The sequence below is a fragment of the Phocoena sinus genome, chromosome X (genome assembly GCF_008692025.1).
Source record: "Phocoena sinus isolate mPhoSin1 chromosome X, mPhoSin1.pri, whole genome shotgun sequence".
Taxonomy (NCBI): domain Eukaryota; kingdom Metazoa; phylum Chordata; class Mammalia; order Artiodactyla; family Phocoenidae; genus Phocoena; species Phocoena sinus.
In genome coordinates, this window is record NC_045784.1 from 68,109,228 (window position 1) to 68,128,185 (window position 18,958).

The following is an 18,958-nucleotide window of genomic DNA, read 5'->3' on the forward strand; positions in this document are numbered from 1 at the left end:
TTTCCTCCATAGTGGCTGAACCAATTCACATTCCCACCAGCAGTGCAAGAGTGTTCCCTTTTCTCCACACCCTCTCCAGCATTTACTGTTTCTAGATTTTTGATGATGGCCATTCTGACGGGTATGAGATGATATCTCATTGTAGTTTTGATTTGCATTTCTCTAATGATTAAAGATGTTGACCATTCTTTCATATGTTTGTTGGCAGTCTGTATATCTTCTTTGGAGAAATGTCTATTTAGGTCTTCTGCCCATTTTCAGATTGGGTTGTTTGTTTTATTGTTATTGAGCTGCATGAGCTGCTTATAAATTTTAGAGATTAATCCTTTGTCAGTTGCTTCATTTGGAAATATTTTCTCCACTTCTGAGGGTTGTCTTTCCATCTTGTTTATGGTTTCCTTTGCTCTGCAAAAGTTTGAAGTTTCATTAGGTCCCATTTGTTTATTTTTGTTTTTATTTCCATTACTCTAGGAGGTGGGTCAGAAAGGATCTTGCTGTGATTTATGTCATAGAGTGTTCTTCCTATGTTTTCCTCTAAGAGTTGGATAGTTTCTGGCCTTACATTTAGGTCTTTAATCCATTTTGAGTTTATTTTTGTGTATGGTGTTAGGAAGTGTTCTAATCTCATACTTTTACATGTACTTGTCCAGTTTTGCCAGCACCACTTATTGAAGAGGCTGTCCTTTCTCCACTACTTTCCTGCCTCCTTTATCAAAGATAAGGTGACCATATGTACATGGGTTTATCACTGGGCTTTCTATCCTGTTCCATTGATCTATCTTTCTGTTTTTGTGCCAGTACCATACTGTTTTGATTACTGTAACTTTGAAGTATAGTCTGAAGTCAGGGAGCCTGATTCCTCCAGCTCCGTTTTTCGTTCTCAAGATTGCTTTTGCTATGTGGGTTCCTTTGTGTTTCCATACAAATTGTGAAATTTTTTGTTCTAGTTCTGTGAAAAATGCCAGTGGTTGTTTGATAGGGATTGCATTGAATCTATAGATTGCTTTGGGTAGTAGAGTCATTTTCACAATGTTGATTCTTCCAATCCAAGGACATGGTATATCTCTCCATCTATTTGTATCATCTTTAATTTCTTTCATCAGTGTCTTATAATTTTCTGCATACAGGTCTTTTGTCTCCTTAGGTAGGTTTATTCCTAGATATTTTATTCTGTTTGGTGCCATGGCAAAGGAAAGAGGTTTCATGATTTCATTTTCAGATTTTTCATCATTAGTGTAGAGGAATGCCAGAGATTTATGTGCATTAATTTCGTACCCTGCTACTTTACCAAATTCATTGATTAGTTCTAATAGTTTTCTGGTAGCCTCTTTAGGATTCTCTATATATAGTATCATGTCGTCTTTAAACAGTGACAGCTTTACTTATACTTTTCTGATTTGGATTCCTTTTATTTCCATTTCTTCTCGGATTGCTCTGGCTCAAACTTCCAAAAGCATGTTGAATAAGTGTGGTGAGAGCGGGCAACCTTGTCTTGTTCCTGATCTTAGTGGAAATGCTTTCAGTTTTTCACCATTGAGGATGATGTAGACTGTGGGTTTGCATATATGGCCTTTATTATGTTGAGGAAAGTTCCCTCTATGCATACTTTCTGCAAGGTTTTTATCATAAATGGGTGTTGAATTTTTTTCAAAAACTTTTTCTGCATCTATTGAGATGATTATATGATTTTTCTCCTTCATTTTGTTAATATGGCGTATCAAGTTGATTGATTTCTTTATATTGAAGAATCCTTGTCTTCTTGGAATAAACCCCACTTGATCATGGTGTATGACCCTTTTAATGTGCTGTTGGATTCTGTTTGCTAGTATTTTGTTGAGGATTTTTGCATCTATGCTCATCAGTGATATTGGCCTGTAGTTTTCTTTCTCTGTGACATCTTTGTCTGGTTTTGGTGTCAGGGTGATGGTGGCCTCTTAGAATGTGTTTGCGAGTGTTCCTCCCTCTGCTATATTTTGGTGGAGTTTGAGAAGGATAGGCTTTAGCTCTTCTATAAGTATTTGATAGATTTCGCCAGTGAAGCCATCTGGTCCTGAGCTTTAGTTTGTTGGAAGATTTTTAATCACAGTTTCAATTTCAGTGCTTGTGATCAGTCTGTTCATATTTTCTAGTTCTTCCTGGTTTAGTCTCGGCAGGTTGTGCATTTCTAAGAATTTGTCCATTTCTTCCAGGTTGTTCATTTTACTGGCATAGAGTTCCTTGTAGTAATCTCTCATGATCCCTTGTATTTCTGCAGTGTCAGTTGTTTTTCATTTGTAATTCTATTGATTTGAGACTTCTCCCTTTTTTTCTTGGTGAGTCTGGCTATTGATTCATGAATTTTGTTTATCTTCTCAAAGAACCAGCTTTTAGTTTTATTGATCTTTGTTATCGTTTCCTTCATTTTTTTCCATTTATTTCTGATCTGATGTTTAAGATTTCTTTACTTCTACAAACTTTGTGTTCTTTTTTTGTTTGTTTGTTTTTCTCTCTCTAATTGCTTTAGATGAAAGCTTAGGTTGTTTATCTGAGGTGTTTCCTGTTTCTTAAGGTAGGATTTTATTGCTATAAACTTCCCTCTTAGAACTGCTTTTGCTGCATCCCATAGGTTTTGGGTCATCATGTCTCCATTGTCATCTGTTTCTAGGTATTTTTTTTTAATTTCCTCTTTGATTTCTTCAGTGATCACTTCGTTATTAAGTAGTGTATCATTTAGCCTCCATATGTTTGTATTTTTACAGATATTTTCCTGTAATTGATGTCTAGTCTCATAGCGTTGTTGTCAGAGAAGATACTTGATACAATTTCAATTTTCTTTAATTTACCAAGGCTTGATTTGTGATTCATGATAGGATCTATCCTGGAGAATGTTCCATGAGCACTTTATAAAAATGTGCTTCTGTTGTTTTTGGATGGGATGTCCTATAATTATCAATTAAGTCCATCTTGTTTAATGTATCATTTAAAGCTTGTGTTTCCTAATTTATTTTCATTTTGGATGATCTGTCCATTGGTGAATGATGTGTGTTAAAGTACCCTACTATAAATGTGTTACTGTCGATTTCCCCTTTTATGGCTGTTAGTTTTTGCCTTATGTATTGAGGTACTCCTATGTTGGGTACATAAATATTTACAGTTGTTATATCTTCTTCTTGGATCGATCCCTTGATCTTTGTTTAGTGTCCTTCTTTGTCTCTTGTAATAGTCTTTATTTTAAAGTCTATTTTGCCTGATGTGAGAATTGCTACTCCAGCTTTCTTTTGGTTTCCATTTGCATGGAATAACTTGTTCCATCCCCTTACTTTCAGTCTGTATGTTTCTCTAGGTCTGAAATGGGTCTCTTGTAGACAGCATATATATGGGTTTTGGTTTTGTATCCATTCAGCCAATCTGTGTATTTTGGTAGGAGCATTTAGTCCATTTACATTTAAGGTAATTATCGATATGTATGATCCTATTCCCATTTTCTTAATTGTTTTGGGTTTGTTATTATAGGTCTTTTCCTTCTCTTGTGTTTCTTGCCTAGAGAAGTTCCTTTAGCATTTGTTGTAAAGCTGGTTTGGTGGTACTGAACTCTCTCAGCCTTTGCTTGTCTGTAAGTTTTTAATTTCTCCATCAAATCTGAATGAGATCCTTGCTGGGTAGAGTAATCTTGTTTGTAGGTTTTTATCCTTCATCACTTTAAATATGTCCTGCCAGTCCATTCTGGCTTGCAGAGTTTCTGCTGAAAGATCAGCTCTTAACCTTAAGGGGATTCCTTTGTTTGTTATTTGTTGTTTTTCCCTTGCTGCTTTTAATATGTTTTCTTTGTATTTATTTTTGACAGTTTGATTAATATGTGTCTTGGTGTATTTCTCCTTGGATTTATCCTGTATGGGACTCTCTGTGCTTCCTGGACTTGATTTACTATTTCCTTTCCCATATTAGGGAAGTTTTCAACTATAATCTCTTCAAATATGTTCTCAGTTCCTTTCTTTTTCTCTTCGTCTTCTGGAACCCCTATAATTCGAATGTTGATGCGTTTAATGTTGTCCCAGAGGTCTCTGAGACTGTCCTCAGTTCTTTTCATTCTTTTTTCTTTATTCTGCTCTGCAGTAGTTATTTCCACTCTTTTATCTTCCAGGTCACTTATCCGTTCTTCTGCCTCTGTTATTCTGCTATTGATCCCATCTTGAGTATTTTTAATTTCATTTATTGTGTTGTTCATCATTGTTTGTTTCATCTTTAGTTCTTCTAGGTCCTTGTTAAATGTATCTTGCATTTTGTCTATTCTATTTCCAAGATTTTGGATCATATTTACTATCATTATTCTGAATTATTTTCAGGTAGACCGCCTATTTCCTCTTCATTTGTTAGGGGTGGTGGATTTTTATCTTGCTTCATCTGCTGTGTGTTTTTCTGTCTTCCCATTTTGCTTATCTTACTGTGTTTGGGGTCTCATTTTTGCAAGCTGAAAGTTCGTAGTGCCCATTGTTTTTGATGTCTGTCCCCAGTGGCTACAGTTGTTTCAGTGGGTTGTGTAGCCTTCCTGGTGGAGGGGACTAGTGCCTGTTTTCTGGTGGATGAGTCTGGATCTTGTCTTTCTGGTGGTCATTTCTACATCTGGTGGTGTGTTTTGGGTTGTCCTTGGACTTATTATGATTTTAGGCAGCCTCTCTGATAATGGGTGGTGCTGTGTTCCTGTCTTGCTAGTTGTTTGGCATAGGGTGTCCAGCACTGTAGCTTGCCTGTCATTTAGTGAATCTGGGTGCTAGTGTTGAGATGGAGATCTCTGGGAGATTTTCGCTGTTTGATATTATGTGTAGCTGTGAGGTCTCTTGTGGACCAGTGTCCTGAATTTGGCTCTCCCACCTCAGAGGCACAGCACTGACTCCTGGCTAGAGCACCAAGAGCGTTTCATCCACACACCTCAGAATAAAAGGGAGAAAAAGTAGAAAGAAAGAAAGAAAGAAAGAAACAAAGAAAGAGAGAGAGAGAGAGAGAGAGAGAAAGAAAGAAAGAAAGAAAGGAGGGAGGGAAGGTGGGATGGAGGAAGGAAGGAAGGAGTGAAACAAGGAAAGAAAGAAAGAAAAGAAAAGAAAAGAAAGTAAGATAAAATAAAATAAATTTATTAAAATAAAAATAATTATTAAGAAAAAATAATTTTTTAAAGAAAACAAACAAACAAAAAACAGACGGATAGAACCCTAGGACAAATGGTGGAAGCAAAGCTACCCAGACAAAATCTCACACAGAAGCATACACATATACTCTCACAAAAAGAGGAAAAGGTGAAAAAAATTATAAATCTTGCTCTCAAAGTCCACCTCCACAATTTGGGATGATTCGCTGTCTATTCATGTATTCCACAGATGCAGGGTACATCAAGTTGATTGTGGAGCTTCAATCCGCTGCTTCTGAGGCTGCTGGGAGGGATTTCCATTTCTCTTCTTTGTTCTTACAGCTCCCTGGGCTCAGCTTTGGAGTTGGCCCCGCCTCTGCTTGTAGGTCGCTGGAGGGCGACTGTTCTTCACTCACACAGGACAGAGTTAAAGGAGCAGCTGCTTCGGGGACTCTGGCTCACTCAGGCCAGGGGGAGGGAGGGGTACAGACTGCGGGGCGAGCCTGCGGCGGCAGAGGCCAGCATGACGTTGCACCAGCCTTAGGCGTGCCATGCGTTCTCCCGGGGAAGTTGTCCCTGGATCCTGGGGCCCTGGCAGTGGAGGGCTGCACAGGCTCCCCGGAAGGGGGTTGTGGATAGTGACCTGTGCTCACACACAGGCTTCTTGGTGGTGGCAGCAGCAGCCTTAGCAACTCATGCCCATCTCTGGGGTTCCGTGCTTTTAGCCTTGGCTCGCACCTGTCTCCGTAGCTCCTTTAAGCAGCGCTCTTAATCCCCTCTCCTCGCATACCAGGAAACAAAGAGGGAAGTAAAAGTCTCTTGACTCTTCGGCAGGTCCACACTTTTCCCGGACTCCCTCCCGTCTAGCTGTGGTGCCCTAACCCCCTGCAGGCTGTGTTCACATCGCCAACCCCAGTCCTCTCCCTGAGCTCCTGCCCAAGCCCAAGCCTTCGCTCCCAGCCCCTCCCGCCCCGGTGGGTGAGCAGACAAGCCTCTCGGGCTGGTGAGTGCTGGTCGGCACCGATCCTCTGTGCGGGAATCTCTCCGCTTTGCCCTCCGCACCCCTGTTGCTCTGCTGTCCTCTGCGGCTCCGAAACTTTCCCCCTCCACCACCCGCAGTCTCTGCCCGCGAAGTGGCTTCCTAGTGTGTGGGAAACCTTTCCTCCTTCACAGATCCCTCCCACTGGTGCACGTCCTGTCCCTATCCTTTTGTCTCTGTTTATTCTTTTTTCTTTTGCCTTACCCAGGTACGTGGTGACTTTCTTGCCTTTTGGGAGGTCTGAGGTCTTCTGCCAGTGTTCAGTAGGTGTTCTGTAGGAGTTGTTCCATGTGTAGATGTATTTCTGGTGTATCTGTGTCGAGGAAGGTGATCTCTGTGTCTTACTCTTCTGCCATCTTCCTCTCGTCCCCTGGTAGGCGGATTCTTAAGCACTATGCCACCAGGGAAGTCCCAAAATTAATGTCTTTAAATTAAAGTTGTTTTGATTAAATACATATTTCAGTCTCCCGTTTTTATGTTAGTTTTTGCAAAGTGTTGATGATTTGTATTTTGCCTTTATTTAAATTTTGCCTAAAATAGAGCTTTCATATTTATTTTGTGACATGAACATTTTGTGACCTCTTACCAATTATTCTAATGTCTAATCATACTGGATTTTTGCTTTATTGAATTTTGTAAATTTTAGGAAAAAACTGTTTCATAGAAGCACCAACAAATAATTACCCCTTGAAAGAAGCATACCTAGTAAGACTCAAGTTGAAGTAGCAAAGTTACCCACTACTGCATTTACACCGATATTTATCTGGATTTCTTTACAGGAATTCATGTGCAGGCCAAATACTTAGTATTTAAATGCTACATTAATAACTATGTTTTCAAAACTCAGGTTGGATCTTCTTCAAACTGTGATGCCAAGCAGAAGAAAGAACTATTTGGCAAATATACCATCACTTTGTAAACTGTCACCATGATTCTTTCCTGTAGTTGTAACATTCATGATGCTGAAGCAGGGATGGGGTGTCATGAAGAGATATGGGACCATATGTATATGTATAATGGATTCACTTTGTTATAAAGCAGAAACTAACACACCATTGTAAAGCAATTATACTCCAATAAAGATGTTTTTTTAAAAAAAGGCACTATAGGCTCTAGCACCACACATAGGGGGTTAGGATAAACTGATCCAATGTTTACTCTCAGTTGTTGTAGCCACATTCAGCAGTCCCTTGGGTGTGCTGAATTAGGGCAGTTGCCCTGAGCCCTTGGCTAGTTAAGATTCAGAGCTGTTCAGTTGGTGAGGGCTCTAGCTGACATTAACAAAGACATGAAGCTTCACACACACATATTATACTATATTTTAGTTTAGTTGTTCATATGCATGTTTCTCCTACTTGACTTTTGGGGGGGAGGAATGGCACCTTTTAAATAACATTTATTTATTTTCCAACTTTTAAAAGTTTATATGTATATTATTTCAAATTTAAAAACACAAGAGACAATGAAAAAATATTCATAATCACAAGCAGTGTATGGTTTGAGTTCTAGTCATTGTATATGTCTACACACAACTGAGCATACATTTTTAAAATGTGGTTGAGGTCATACAGTATTGATAATGCTTCTTCATACACCATGAATATTTCCCAAATCAAGTTCCCAAAGCCATGAGTATTTTGATGACCAAGAATATACTAACCCAAATTAACTGGATAGAAATGTAATCCTGCATTTCACAGGACCAAGCAATTTTTATTTAAAGACAAAAGTGGCAACAGGCCTCTGGATAAAGATGTAGGGGGTGTTACAATAAAAATACTGCATTTCCTTAATGCTAAATTAAAAATGAGACATAGTATATAAAGTATTGCAATAGCATAATGCTTCTAAGGTAAGTCATTATCAGATCTACACGACTATCAGTAAAATATTAGTGGGAGGGTATGTTTCCATTAAATTGTATTCCATGGTATGGATGTACCACAGTTCTTTTAACTATTGACTTGTGGAGGGACATATGAGTAGTATCCATTTTTTGGCTATTAAAAATAAAGCTATTATGAATTTCTCTAATAATTAGCGATGGTGAGAATCTTTTCATATGCCTCTTAGCCATCTGTATGTCTACTTTGAAGAAATGTCTATTTAGGTCTTCTGTCCATTTTTAGATTTGGTTGTTTGTTTGTTTGTTTGTTTGTTTGTTTGTTTTGTGGTACACGGGCCTCTCACTGTTGTGGCCTCTTCCATTGTGGAGCACAGTCTCCGGACGCACAGGCCCATCAGCCATGGCTCACGGGCCTAGACGCTCCGCAGCATGTGGGATCTTCCCGGACCGGGGCACAAACCCGTGTCCCCTGCATTGGTAGGTGGACTCTCAACCACTGCGCCACCAGGAAAACCCAGTTGTTTGCTTTTTGATACTGAGCCGCATGAGCTGTTTGTAAATTGTGGACATTAATCCATTGTCGGTTGAATCGTTCACAAATATATTCTCTCATTCTGTGGGTTGTCTTTTAGTTTTGTTTATGATTTCCTTTGCTGTTCAAAAGCTTTTGAGTTTAATTAGTTCCCATTTGTTTATTTTTGTTTTTATTTCCATTACTCTAGGAGACAGATTGAAAAAGATATTGCCGCGATTTCTGTCAAAAACTGTTCTATGTTTACCTCTAAGAGTTTTATAGTGTCTGGCCTTACACTTAGGTCTTTAATCCACTTTGAGTTTATTTTTGTGTATGGTGTTAGGGAGTGTTCTAATTTCATACTTTTACATGTACCTGTCCAGTTTTCCCAGCACCAATTATTGAAGAGGCTGTCTTTTCTCCACTGTATATTCTTGCCTCCTTTATCAAAGGTAAGGTGACCATATGTGCGTGGGTTTATCTCTGGGCTTTCTATCCTGATCCATTGATCTATATTTCTGTTTTTGTGCCAGTACCATGCTGTCTTGATTACTGTAGCTTTGTATTATAGTCTGAAGTCAGGGAGTCTGATTCTTCCAGCTCCATTTTTTGTTCTCAAGATTGCTTTGGGGCTTCCCTGGTGGCACAGTGGTTGACAGTCCACCTTATGATGCAGGGGACATGGGTTCGTGTCCCGGTCCGGGAAGATCCCACATGCCATGGGGTGGCTAGGCCCGTGAGCCATGGCCACTGAGCCTGTGCATCCAGAGCCTGTGCTCCGCAATGGGAGCGGCCACAACAGTGAGAGGCCCACGAACTACAAAACAAAACAAAAACAAAGATTGCTTTGGCTATTTGGGGTCTTTTGTGTTTCCATACAAATTGTGAAATTTTTTTGTTCTAGTTCTGTGAAAAATGCCAGTGGTAGTTTGATAGGGATTGCATTGAATCTGTAGATTGCTTTGGGTAGTAGAGTCATTTTCACAATGTTGATTCTTCCAATACAAGAACATGGTATATCTCTCCATCCATTTGTGTCATCTTTAATTTCTTTCATCAGTGTCTTATAACTTTCTGCATACAGGCATTTGGTCTCTTTAGGTAGGTTTATTCCTAGATATTTTATTCTTTTTGTTGCAGTGGTAAATGGGAGTGTTTTCTTAATTTCACTTTCAGATTTTTCATCATTAGTGTATAGGAATGCCAGAGATTTAAGTGCATTAATTCTGTATCCTGCTACTTTACCAAATTCATTGATTAGCTCTAGTAGTTTTCTGGTAGCATCTTTAGGATTCTCTACGAAACTGAGTTATTTGTAGTGAGGTGGATGGACCTAGAGTCTGTCATACAGAGTGAAGTAAGTCAGAAAAGGAAAAACAAGTACCATATGCTAAGACATATATATGGAATCTAAGGGAAAAAAATGAAGGTCATGAAGAACCTAAGGGCAAGACGGGAATGAAGACACAGACCTACTGGAGAATGGACTTGAGGATATGGGGAGGGGGAAGAGTAAGCTGTGACAAAGTGAGAGAGTGGGATGGACATATATACACTACCAAACGTAAAATAGATACCTAGTGGGAAGCAGCTGCATAGCACAGGGAGATCAGCTCAGTGCTTTGTGACCACCTAGAGAGGTGGGATAGGGAGGGTGGGAGAGAGGGAGACGCAAGAGGGAAGAGATATGGGAACATATGTATATGTATAACTAATTCACTTTGTTATAAAGCAGAAACTAACACACTGTTGTAAAGCAATCATACTCCAGTAAAGATGTTAAAAAAGAATTTCATAGTATCTGGTCTTAACATTTATGTCTTTAACTTATTTTGAGTTTTAAAAAAAATATATTGAGTATAGTTGATTTACAGTTTTATGTTAGTTTCAGGTGTACAGCAAAGAGAATCAGTAATATGTAAGCATATATTAACTCTTTTTAGATTCTTTTCCTATATAGGCCATTAAAGAGTATTAAATAGAGTTCCCTGTGCTATACAGTAGGTCCTTATTAGTTATCTATTTTATGTATAGTAGTGTGTATATGTGAATCCCAATCTCCCATTTTATCCCACCGCCCATTACACCCTGGTAACCATAAGTTTATTTCCTACATCTGTAATTCTATTTCTGTTCTGTAGGTAAGTTCATTTGTACCCTTTTTTAAAATTCTAAATATAAGCAATATCATATGATATTTGTCTTTCTCTGACTTACTTCACTCAGTGTTACTTTCTCTAGGTCCATCCATGTTGCTGCAAATGACATTATTCTTTTTTATGGCTGAGTAATATTCCATTGTACATAGATACAACATCTTCTTTATTCATTCCTCTGTCGATGGATATCTAGGTTGAGTCCATGTTCTGGCTATTGTAAATAATGCTGTAATGAACATTGGGGTCATGTATGTTTTTGAATTATGGTTTATCTGGATATATGCCAAGGAGTGGGATTGCTGGATCGTATGGTACCTCCAGTTTTAGTTTCTTAAGGAACCTCCATACATTCTCCATATTTTACATTCCCACCAACAGTGTAGGAGGGTTCCCTTTTCTCCACACCCTCTGCAGCATTTATTGCTTGTAGACTTTTTAATGATGGCCATTCTGACTGGTGTCAGGTGATACCTCATTGTAGATTTGATTTGGATTTTTATAATAATTAGTGATGAGCATTTTTTCATGTGCTTTTTAGCCATCTGTATGTCTTGTTTGGAGAAATGTCTATTTAGATCTTCCACCTATTCACTGATTGGGTGGTTTGTTTCTTTGGTATTGAGCTGCATAAGCTGTTTGTATATTTTGGAGATTAATCTCTTGTTGGTTGCTTTGTTTGCAAATATTTTCTTCAATTCTGAGGATTGTATTTTTGTTTTGTTTATGGTTTCCTTTGCTGTGCAAAAGCTATTAAGTTTAATTTGGTCTTATTTGTTTATTTTTGTTTTTATTTTCATTACTCTAGGAGGCAAATCAAGAAAGATCTTGTTGCAATTTATGTCAAAGAGTGTTCTGCCTATGTTTTCCTGTAAGAGTTTTATAGTATCCGGCCTTACATTTAGGTCCTTAATCAATTTGGGGTTTATTTATGTATATGGTGTTAGAGAGTGTTCAATAAGTGGTGCTGGGAAAACTGAAGAGATACATGTAAAAAAATTTCATTTTTTTACATGTATCTCTTCAGTTTTCCCAGCACCACTTATTGAAGAGACTGTCTTTTCTCCATTGTATAGTCTTGCCTCGTTTGTCATAGATTAGGTGACCATAGGTCTGTGGGTTTATCTCTGGACTTTCTATCCTGTTCCATTGATCTATTTTTCTGTTTTTGTGCCAGGACCACACTGTCTTGAATTACTGTAGCTTTGTAGTATAGTCTGAAGTCAGGGAGCCTGACTTCAGCTCCGTTTTTCTTTCTCCAGATTGCTTTGACTATTTGGGGTCTTTGGGTTTCCATACAAATTGTGAAATTTTTTGCTCTAGTTCTGTGAAAAATGCCATTGGTAATTTGATAGGGATTGCATTGAATCTGTAGATTGCTTTGGGAGTATAGTCATTTTCACAATGTTGATTCTTCCAATCCAAGAATGTATTATATCTCTCTATCAGTTTGTGTCCTCTTTGATTTTATTAATCAGTGTTGTATAGTTTTCTAAATACAGGTCTTTTGCCTCCTTAGGTAGGTTTATTCCTAGGTATTTTATTCATTTTGTTGCAATGGTAAATGGGAGTGTTTCCTTAATTTATCTTTCTGATCTCTCATTGTTAGTGTATAGGGATGCAAGAGATTTCTGTGCATTTATTGTCTATCCTGCAATTTACAAAATTTATTGATGAACTACAGTAGTTTTCTGGTGGCATATTTAGGAGTTTCTATGTATAGTATAATGTCATTTGCAAACACTGACAGTTTTACTTATTTTCCAATTTGGATTCCTTCCATTTCTTTTTCTTCTCTGATTGCCATACCTAGGACTTCCAAAAGTCTGTGGAATAATAGTGGCAAGAATGGACATCCTTGTCTTGTTTCTCATCTTAGAGGAAATGCTTTCATTTTTTCACCATTGAGAATGATGTTTGCTGTGGGTTTGTCATATATGGCCTATATTATGTTGAGGTAGGATCCCTCTATGCCCAATTTCCAGAGAGTTCTTTTTTATCATAAAGGGATGTTGAATATTGTCTAAAGGTTTTTCTGTATCTATTAAGATGATCACACGGTTTTTATTCTTTGATTTGTTGAAGTGGTGCATCACATTAATTGATCTTCAGATATTGAAAAATCCTTGCATCCCTGGGATAAATCCCACTTGATCATGTGTATGATCCTTTTAATGTGTTGTTGGATTCAGTTTGCTATTATTTTGTTAAGGATTTTTGCATCTATACTCATCAGTAATATTGGCCTGTAATTTTCTTCTTTTGTGATTTATTTGTCAGGTTTTGGTATCTGGGTGATGATGGCCTCGTAGAATGAGCTTGGGACTGTTCCTTCCTCTGCCATTTTTTAGAAGAGTTTCAGAAGTGTATGTGTTAACTCTTCATTAAATGTCTGAGAGCATTCACCTGTAAAACCATCTGGTCCTGGACTTTTGTTTCTGGGAAGATTTTTAATCATAGATTCAATTTCAGTGCTTGTGATTTTTCTGTTCATATTTTCTATTTCATCGTGGTTTAGTCTTGGAAGTGTTTACCTTTGTACGAATTTGTCCATTTCTTCTAGGTTGTCCATTTTATTGTCATATAGTTGCTTGTAGTAGTCTCCTATGATCCTTTGTATTTCTGCAGTGTCAATTGTAACTTCTCCTTTTTCATTTCTATTTTTATTGATTTGAGTCCTCTCCCTTTTTTCTTGATGAGTCTGGCTAATGGTTTATCAATTTTGTTTATCTTCTCAAAAAACCAGATTTTCGTTATATAGATCTTTGTTATTGTTTTCTTTGTCTCTATTTCATTTATTTCTCCACTGATCATTATGATTTCTTTCCTTTTACTAACTTTGGGTTTCATTTATTCTTCCTTCTCTAGTTGCTTTAGGTGTAAGGTTAGGTCGTATGTTTGTGATTTTTCTTGTTTCTTGTGGCAAGTTTGTATTGCTATAATCTTCCCTCTTATGACTGCTTTTGCTGTATCCCATAGGTTTTGGATCATCGTGTTTTCATTGTCATTTATCTCTAGATATGTTTTAATTTCCTCTGATTTCTTCAGTGATCCACTGGATATTTAGTAACATATTGATTAGCCTCCATGTGTTTGTGTTTTTCACAGTTTTATTTTCCTGTAATTGATTTCTAATCTAACAGCCTTGTGGTCAGAAAAGATGCTTGATATGATTTCTATGTTCTTAAATTTACAAAGACTTGATTTGTGACCCAAGATGTGATTTACCTTGGAGAATGTTCTGTGTGCAGTTGAGAAGAAAATGTATTCTGCTGCTTTCGGATGGAATGTCCTGTAAATATCAGTTAAGTGTATCTGGTCCAATCTTAGTTAAGGCTGTGTTTCCTTATTAATTTTCTGTCTAGATGATGTGTCTATTGGTGTAAGTGGGGTGTTAAAGTCCCCCGATATTATTATGTTACTGTTGATTTCCCCTGCTATGGCTGTTAGCATTTGCCTTATATATTGAGGTGCTCCTATATTGAGTTCACATATATTTACAATTGTTATATCTTCTTCTTGGATTGATCCCTTGATCGTTATGTAGTGTCCTTCCTTGTCCCTTGTAACAGTCTTTGTTTTATTGTCTATTTTGACTCATATGAGTATTCCTACTCCAGTTTTCTTTTGATTTCCATTTGCTTGGAATATCTTTGTCCATCCCCTCACTTTCAGTCTGTATGTGCCCCAGGTCTGAAGTGGATCTCTTGTAGACAGCATATACACAGGTCTTGCTTTTGTTTCCATTCAGCCAGTCTATGTCTTTCTTGTAGATTTTAATCCATTTAAATTTAAGGTAATTATCATTGTGTATGTTTCTTTTGCCATTTTCTTAATTGTTTTCGTGTCTTTTTGTAGGTCTTTTTTCCTCTCTTTGTTCCCTATTCTTGTGGTTTGATGACCATCGTTAGTGTTGTGTTTGGGTTGTTTTTTTTCTTTTGTGTATGTGTATCTCTTGTAGTATTTTGGTTTTCATTTCCGATGAGGTTTTGATAAAGCAGTCTGTATATATACAAGGTTGTTTTAAGTTGCTGGTCTCTTAATTTCAAATGCAATTCCTATTTCCTACATTTGTACTCTCTGCTTCTCATGGTTTCATGTTTTGTTATCATATTTGTGTATGGATGAGTTCCTGTTTTTACTGTAAGTTTACCTTTACCAATGAGCTTTCCTATTTGTGATTTTCTTGTTTCTAGTTGTGGCCTCTTTTTCCCCCCACTGTCTAGAGAGGTCCCTTTGCCATTCGTTGTAAAGCTGGTTTGGTGGTGTTGAATTCTCTTTGCTTTTGCTTGTGTATAAAGCTTTTTTTTCTCCATCAAATCTGAATGAGAGCCTTGATGGGTAGAGTATTCTTGGTTGTAGGTTCTTCCCTTTCATCACTTTAAATATATCATGCCACTTCCTTCTGACTTGCAGAGTTTCTGCTGAACAATCCGCTGATAACCTTATGGGGAATCCCTGGCATGTCATTTGTTGCTTTTCCTTTGTTGCTTTTAATATTTTTTATTTGTATTTAATTTTTGTTAGTTTGATTAATATGTGTCTCAGCATGCTCCTCCTTGGGTTTTTCCAGTATGGGACTCTGCACTCCTGCACTTTGTTGACTATTTCCTTTCCCATGTTTGGGAAGATTTTTACTATAATCTCTTCAAGTATTTTCTCAGGGCTTTTCCCTTTCTGTTCTCCTTCTGCAACCCCTATAACCTGAATGTTGGTGCATTTTATGTTGTCCCAGAGTTCTCTTAGACTATTTTCATTTCTTTTCATTCCTTTTTCTTTATTCCATTCTGTGGCAGTAATTTCCACCATTCTGTCTTCCAGGTCACTTATGTGTTCTGCCTCAGTTATTCTGCTATTGATTCCTTCTAGTTATTTTTCATTTCAGTTATTTTATTGTTGATCTCTGTTTGTTTGTTATTTAGTTCTTCTAGGTTTTTGTTAAACATCTCCTGTATCTCTTTGATCTGTGCCTCTGTTTTTTTCTTAGATCTTGTATCATCTTTACTATCATTACTCTGAATTCTTTTTCAGGTAAATTGCCTATATACTCTTCATTTAGTTGTTCTTGTAGGTTTTTATCTTGCTCCTTTGTCTGCAATTTGTTTCTTTATCTTCTCATTTTGTCTAAATTACTGTGTTTATGGTCTCCTTTCCACAGGCTGCAGGATCGTAGTTCCTCTTGCTTCTGGTGTCTGCCCCTGGTGGGTGAGGTTGGTCCAGAAGCCTTGCCATTATCTCCTTGATAAGGGGCTTGACTGGTGTTGTGGTGACCAAAGCTTGCCGTGGATATTAAGTGGGGCCTGCCCTTTGCTCTGTGGTTTTCACTGTCCTGTCAGGCACAGGGTGTGCTCCCTAATTTTTAGAGTAGAGACCCCCAGGTATATTTCTTAGCTGTTTTTCTGACTTGTGGTGTGAGATAGGCAGGATTGGAGAACTCTCCCTGCAAAAGAAGCCACTGAATATTCTTCCTCTGGAGCTGTTCACCTGTGAATGTGCTCTGTTGTGTCCCCTTTTGCTCATTGTGTGGGCTCACAAAGTACATTGTTATATGCCCTTCTCTCATTCCCACTTTAACTGCAGTTATGCTGGCAATTGACCCTGGTGAATTTCAGGCATTGTTTTCATCTGGCCACTGACATGGATCCACTGAGGTCAGGTCCCTGGACTGCTATAGTTGTGCACCTGAGCACAGTGTGGGGGCTATGGAAGCAGCTCAGACTCTGGCCTGGCCCAACCCCTATGTGTATGCACCCACAAAGCCCACAGCTGCTATAGCCATATGCATCCCAGCTGCAGGAGTACTTCTTGTCCTTTTGGATGTTTCAGAGATGCTGAATTTAGGAAGATGTCAGCAGAGGTGTAACTCCATGGTTCATGCAACTGTATGGAGATATTTCAGCTGTTCTTCCTTAGTCACACGGCCTCTGGGGCTCAGCTGTGATTTCAGCCCCAACTTCATGTGTGTTGCTCTCACTGGAGTCCGTTTCTGAGTTTGCTGGAGCACAGGAGCCCATCAGGCAGGAAAGAGCCAAGGCAGTGATTGGGGCAAGGAGGCTGCCCTGGTGGGAGGGTGCTGGGGTAGCAATTGGAAGTTGTGAGTCCATCAGGCAGTGATCAGGGCTGCCCAGGCAGGGGGTAGGGGGTAGCCGATGGCAGGGACATGGTATCTGGCTCCAGTAGGTGCCCTCCCTAGTGCCCATGGAAGCAGTAGCTGGTGTGTGAGGAGAGAGGCTGCAAAGCCAGCCCCATGCATTGTGCATCACTCAGCAATGGCTCTTCACTTCTGTGGCAGTCTGGGCTTCCTCCATGAGCATTCACAGGTGTGGAGCTCCTCATTCCCTTCCCTTTGGGCTGTCTCCTCACAGAAAACAGCAGTCCCCTCCCCAGGTCTGCTCACTAAAACTCACGTTCCAACACCCAACCTCTGTGCACACTGGAGGGCACCCATTTCAGGCTGGGGCATGCAGGGCTGTGGCACGGACCATATGTAGGCCTTGCTCTATCCTGCCTGCCACTGACCACTTGCTGTGCTCTCCTCCGAGCCCCCAAAGCTCCCCTTCTGTCCCAGCTGATCTTTCTGCTGGTGAGGGGGCTTTCCCAGATGAGGGAACCTCTCCTCACCTTCAGCTCCCAGCTGAGGCACTGGTCCTGTCCTGATTCCTCTCCTCTTCTTTTTCCCTTCTTCTTTTTTTATTTTACCCGGTTATGTGGGGATCTTTCTTGTCTTTTGGGGTGTCCCAGGTACTCTGCTAGTGTTCAGCAGGTGCTCTGTGAGAATTGTTCCATTTGTAGCTGTATTCTTGATACGTATTTAGGGAGAGATGAATTCCACATCCTCCTACTCCTCTGACATCTTGGAAAAATTCCATTTTGAGTTTATTTTTGTTTGTGGTGTTAAAGAATGTTCTAATTTCATATTTTTACTGGACATGTAGCTGTTCAGTTTTCCCAGCACTATTTATTGAAGAGACTGTCTTTTCTCCATTGTATAGTCTTGTCTCCTTTGCTGTAGATTAATTGATTTTAGCCATGTGGTTTTTTTAATTAAATTAAATTAAATTATTTTTGGCTGAATTGGGTCTTCATTGCTGTGTGCAGGCTTTCTCTAGTTGCAGTGAGTGGGGGCTACCTTTTGTTGCAGTGTGAGGGCTTCTCATTGCAGTGGCTTCTCTTTGTTCTGGAGGACGGGCCCTAAGCATATGGGCTTCAGTAGTTGTGGCATACAGGTTCAGTAGTTGTGGCTTGTGGGCTCTAGAGCACAGGTTCAGTAGTTGTGACACATGGGCTTAGTTGCTTCCAGCATGTGGGATCTTCTGGACCAGGGCTCAAAGCCTTGTACCCTGCTCTGGCAGGTGGACTCTTAACTACTGTGCCACCAGGGAAGCCACATGAGTATGGGTTTATTTCTGGGCTTTCTGTCCTGTTTGATTAATCTATATTTCTGTTTTTATGCCAGCACCATACTGTTTTTTTTTTATTTTGCTTTGTTTTTTGTGGTACTGTTTTGTTTTTTGTGGTACGCGGGCCTCTCACTGTTGTGGCCTCTCCCGTTGCGGAGCACAGGCTCCGGACGCGCAGGCTCAGCGGCCATGGCTCACGGGCCCAGCCGCTCCACAGCATGTGGGATCTTCCCGGACCGGGGCACGAACCCGTGTCCCCTGCATCGGCAGGCGGACCCTCAACCACTGTGCCACCAGGGAAGCCCCACCATACTGTTTTGATTACTGTAGCTTTGTAGTATAGTCTGAAGTCAGGGAGCCAGATTCCTCCAGTTCAGGTCTTCTTTCTCAAGATTGCTTTATCTATTCAGGGTCTTTTGTGTCTCCATACAAATTTTAAGATAATTTTTGTTCTTTTTCTGTGGAAAATACCATTGGTAATTTGATGATAGGGATTGCACTGAAGCTGTACCAGAATGGCCATCATCAAAAAGTCTACAAACAATTCATGCTGGAGAGGGTGTGGAGAAAAGGGAACCCTCCTACACTCTTGGTGGGAATGTAGGTCGGTAGAGCCACTGTGGAGAACAGTATGGAGCTTCCTTAAGAAACTAAAAATAGAGCTACCATATGATCCAGCAATCCCACTTCTGGGCATATATCCAGAGAAAAACATGGTTCAAAAGGATACATGCACCCAAATGTTCATTGCGGTACTGTTTACAATAGCCAAGACATGGAAGCAACCTAAATGTCCATCGACAGATGAATGGATAAAGAATATGTAGTACCTATATACAATGGATTATTACTCAGCCACTAAAAAGAATGAAATAGTGCCATTTGCAGCAACATAGATGGACCTA